Source organism: Mus pahari, chromosome 2, assembly GCF_900095145.1.
Source record: "Mus pahari chromosome 2, PAHARI_EIJ_v1.1, whole genome shotgun sequence".
Lineage (NCBI taxonomy): Eukaryota > Metazoa > Chordata > Mammalia > Rodentia > Muridae > Mus > Mus pahari.
Window position 1 is genome coordinate 71,866,973 of NC_034591.1, and position 5,467 is coordinate 71,872,439.

Here is a 5,467-nt window from a genome sequence, read left to right on the forward strand (position 1 = left end):
ATTTAACACAGAAATCTGCTGGCTCTCCATCCCTCTCCCTTTTATTATTTAATGAACAATTCCTCTTCTGGTATGTATTAACAATGGTGCTTGGAACGTGGCATCGATAACACACTGTATGCCCTGTTGTGCTTCATGTTGAATGATTTGTGTGTCTTTGAGAAAGTCCAGCAACTCGTCTTAATCTGCTATCCTGGAGGCTCAGTAATTTACTCCCATAGTTCCTTGCCATAACATATTTCATGTCAAGGAGGTTCTTTTTTTTTTTTTTTTAACTCTTAATAGAGATATTTTCAAACAAAGACAAAGGGCAGAGAGGACTTCCTAGGGTATTTAGTGAGAACATAACCGTAGCTTATTTTTCTTTTGTATTATTATGAGGCAATTGATGATTGCCTGGGGCTTTGCTGATGAATCAGGCTTTTAATAAGTTTCAGTGAGAACAGAGTTCGTGGAGATAAGTTAATTAATTGCTCTGCTGTGTGAAAGCTTGGGGAGATGGTGCTTTATTCTACTGCGAAGCACGATCATAAAACAGCACATAATTCTATACCGCTCTACATGCTTACCGGCAAACCCTCACGGAAACATTTCAGCCTTCTTAGACAGACACTGTTAGGAACCTTCCCAAGCCAGAGATGAAATATCCCACTGATTGCCTCCCCAAAACAGCAGAGAAAAGAAATCTGTCCTTTGGGTGGCTCTACCATCCTGCATCTATTGCTTACAAATTCTTTCAGATAACTGGCAGACACTTCTCTCCCTTGATTACCTTTAATCTCTTGTTTGGCAAAGGGCTCTTTATTCTCTCTGTCACTTGGCTGATTTCATGCCAGAGTTCTCCATCCCACCGGACTCTGCCCATGTGGGAAAATAAAAGCGTCACTTCATAGTACAGTGGAGCTTTCTCCTGATGGCTACAATTTACATGCCAGGAGCCCTCTAAGCCCTCCAGCCCTTTCTTGATGCTAGGAAGGAAAAAAAAAAATCAAACAGTTTTTTAGAGTCTGGAATGCTTTCCCTGGCGATTGACAACAGAGTTCAGGTCAAGTTTGCGATTTGGACTCGGGCTTCGGCTTTCCTGGTGCATTTTTAACTCTTTGAAGGATGGGTTGGAGACAACTTGCCAAGTCCTTCCTGCACTGTTTGCTTTATGCTGACTGAATTTTTAAAAGTCTTCACTGATCACATTGATTTGCAGGTTTAATTTTTTGAAAAATGGGCAAAGAAAACTTCCCTCAGGGTCTTACTGATTTTATACAGACAGTTGTTGCAAGTTTTGTTTTTCTTTACAGTTAAGCATTATTTGGAGTATAAAATAACTACCCTTGTATGATCAACCTGCTTCCTAATCCATTTCAATTTTGGTGAATTAATCTACTTCACACGGGTTATAGTGTGGACTTCACAACTCTTGCTGTTTGTATGTGATCTCCTAGAAGTTAGGCATTTCCCTCCTTTATAAAAGGAAAGCAGGTCACCTTTTAGAGGTGATTTTCATCTAAGGAACCTGGCACAATGTCTGGCATGGAAGAATTCATTGAATGTTTTAATTTTTTTCTCTCTGTTTATTTCATTGGATTTGACCCATCTTGTGCTATAGGATGGATCTACTGGAAAGTATTCATGTGAACAAATAAAATCAGCATTCGGAATATGTGTGTGCTTTTCAATATCATTATAGCTTGAGGTAAGTGAGACTAGGTCAAGCTGCCACCACAGAATTACTCACTGAAGCCTTTGTTTCTAGGAATTTTGCTGTGGAGCCAGGACTTCTGGGTTCTGCTGTGCTGCCATCCACCTGCAGCTAGGCAGCCAACCACCTGCAGACCCCTTTGTGACAGGGCAGACCTGCAGGTCCCCTTTGTGACAGTCATCTGTAACAATGCCTTTGTGACAGTCATCTGTAACAATGCTGTTTGCCTGCCATGTACTATGGAACCTGTTTATTTTCTTGGACCTTGGACTTGCTTCTGAGCTGCTTTTGCACTGCTGGACAGGGCCTGCATAGAGACCATCCTCCTTTCTCATGAGGCTCTTCTAGGTTTGTCAGTGAGCCCCTCTCTTGCTCTTCTTGGTCAGAGCAGCCAAAATATCTCAGCTTCTGGGACTCAGTGCTTGGATTCTCTAGTTCTTCACTCTTCCTGGATGGGAGTTCCTTTGGCAGTCAATGGCCTTGCTTCTCAGAGCCCAGGGTCCTGTGGCATTTTATCTCTTAGGTCCTCTCTAGAGTTTTACTATCAGCTCTTTCTAATTCACTTTTGGCCTCAACTGATGGCAGATCAATATTTCCATGATGATCTAAGACTCATGAGACTAGATGATGGCAAAGATATTTTAGAGTTGCAGTAGAGGATGATCTTGTAGATCATCCAGTCAAACCTTCTTCTTCTTCTTCTTCTTCTTCTTCTTCTTCTTCTTCTTCTTCTTCTTCTTCTTCTTCTTCTTCTTCTTCTTCATTTCAGGAAGTAGATTGTGCTCTGGGTGATGAAATCTGCTGCCCACAGATGACATCCCAGCCCATAACTTTGACCTTGTCTATTATGTGCTGCAAATCAGACCTAGTAAGGTCAGGTTTAAATTAAGGCCACTCCAGGACTTCCTTGTTGAGGAACATGCCCTTCTCAGTTAACACTATCTCATTCCACATAGCAGAAAGGCTAGCCACGGAACTTAACAGCATTCCTGTTATAGCTGACTACCCTCTCAGAACCATCATTTGCTTAGATCCTTCATTTCATAAGGCAGCACGCTAAAGTTTCTGATTGCCAGTCACCTTTTCTCTCTTCCTCTTCTCAGCTATATTCCCATCCAGCTCCCTGTTCCTCCCAACTCTTTGGGTCACTTTGATAATCCAGTAATTGATCATGGGTTCTGATAGATTTTATTGACATGTTCTGAATTGCCCCTTACATTTAACATGGTATATTTGTTAAAAGCAAAAAAAAAAAAAAATCCACCATATTAAATGCTCCATTAAAGGAAAGGAAGGTAGAACATAAATGACTCAAAGAAAGCAAAAAGCAAAGAACAAGACAGATGACTTTAAAAGAGATACAGAGAAGATGCTAATACAATTAAAACATCCACCACTTTCTTGTGTCCTCTGAGTCTACTGATTAACTTACAGGGGCTGGCAACTGGCAAAAAGGGGCAGAATCCACTTCAACACAAAGACTTGTGTAGATGAAATGTTAAGGATCAGAGCGAGTGAATCTAAGTAGCTACACCAGGTCCAGGCTTCAGACAAGGTCATCCTGTAGAGGGCCACCGGTCCTGAAGGCGTTCTTGTCCTTTTAGACTTTTCAAGAGAGATTCCACCTTCTAGCCTTTGTCTCAGTCAGCGGTCGCTCACACTTCACACCGCTCTTATTTTAATTCAACAATGTGTGTGTCTCCTGACTCTCCAGGTCTGGTTTATTTCATTTGAAGTGATGTCACTCAAAAACCCATTTGGAAAGTCATTCCCTAGTCCTTGTGTTTTACAAGCATTATGTTTGTAGAGGAATCATAGCATTAGTATAGCTTTCTGTCTTACTTTACCACAGTGCTGGCTGGCTGGCTGCCTTCTTTGTATAGGAGTGACTTCCATGGATTTTTAAGTGTTCCTAAATGTTATCTTCCTTCTGGTTTGAAGAGAAGGAACTTCCCTGTCCCTTTTGAAGTGGGAAAGAACCTCTGGTACCTCCCTGAAGAAGGAAGGAAAATATCTGGAAGTTTGCCGATGAAACAATGAAGACTAGCATCTGTGTTTTTCTTGGGAAAGGGTCTAGACTAGGGTCTTCATTTAAACATGAAGCTCTCTCAGGGTTTGACCATGGGCTAGCCTACGGTGTTCACCGAAGAGGCAGTAGGCCCATGACTCTGCTAGAGAGAGCTGCTTCCATTATTGATCAAGGGCGGTTTCCTTCTGTCCTGGCTATGTAGTATGAACTTACCCTTTATACAGTCTTCTATCCACTGACATGATTTAGAGTGGGCGATGATGAACATTTGTTAGGAACAAAGCTAAGGAAGAGAGAGAGGCCTGGCCTCCTCTCTGCCTTCCTGAAGTTTCTGTTTTCAATTTCCCTTCCCTACAATCTTGGTGCATGTCAGGACAAGGCTGGTGTTAACCCAAGTTCCCCTCCCCCCCCCTTTCTTTTTCTGACAGGCTAGGTTGGGTAGCAAATATCTGACTTGCACTCTTCTCCACGTTGCAACAGGTTGGCTTACATTGTGTTTTACATGCAGCGGGATATGCTCCAATTACAGAGAACATCCTAAAGAGGCCTTCTCTTTAATAAAGGTACAAAACCTGTTTACCTTAGTAGGGCTGAGAATCTCAGCCTAAGGAAGGTATTCTGTAAAATGGTTTGCAAAGTGGGGGCAGGGGAGGATTCCTTTCCCTCGGTTTTTATTTCTTTTCCCCCTTGCAACAACTCTAGGCAAATTCCTCAGAAATCAGATTGGCAAAGGAAAAGATAGGGTGGGCTGGACTCTGGAATTTAGGCTTGCTGAATACATGCCATCCCCTTGCCACATAGCACAAATTGGTGCCAACTGCAGAAATAACAATCTAAGTCAGAAGTGCAATGCAGACACAGGCGATCATCAGCTCAATTAGACTGGCAATTCCACAAATAACCTAGAAACAGCAGGATTGCCAGACACCATCCAGACCCCGAAAGCTTCTCAAAGGAGCGCAACAACCGGGCTTCTCTTCCTCTGCAGCCACACACTATCCTGTTCTCATGATGGACTCTAGATACGGGGTTTGGGCATAAGATGGCAGCAAACATGATACTACACTTAACCTCTTTTCATAAAAATATAAAAGCTTATAGTTATATGGCACTGTGCCCAAGAGATAAAGGTCACATGAGAAGAATGTGGGTGGCAATTTCTTTACATTTTCCTTTCCTTCTGGGTACAGAGCACATATGATTTTATTGTTATAATATGTACTATCTTATTTTATGTTTTAGGTGTGTTATTGTACCTGGTTGGGATGTTTATAATGAAATATAAGACTGCCTGATATGACATACATATTTAATTCTATAACATACTCTAAACTCTATTAGTGTCATTTAAAAATTGCAAATTAAACATATTGTTTCATAAACTAGTAATACAATCTCTTGGTGTCATAAATGTGAAGGTGACATGTTATTTATATAGTCGTGATGTCAGGAAGATATTATTTAAGCGCTTAATGGGGTCAGAGGCTTAGTGCACAGGAAATATATTTTTTTCTGTATGTTTCCTATGTCTGTTTTACTTAGTTTAATCATTTTAATTGCAATTTTATTTTAAAAACAGGACTGTAACTCTTAGATGCAATTTTTTTTTTTTTTTATCTTGGCAAGCTAAGGAATTACAGGTAAGTTTGTAGGAATGAAATCATCAGTTCTGTATTCTTTGTCCCTGTCTTAAAACCTCTCTCTTTCTCTCTCTCTCTCTCTCTCTCTCTCTCTCTCTCTCT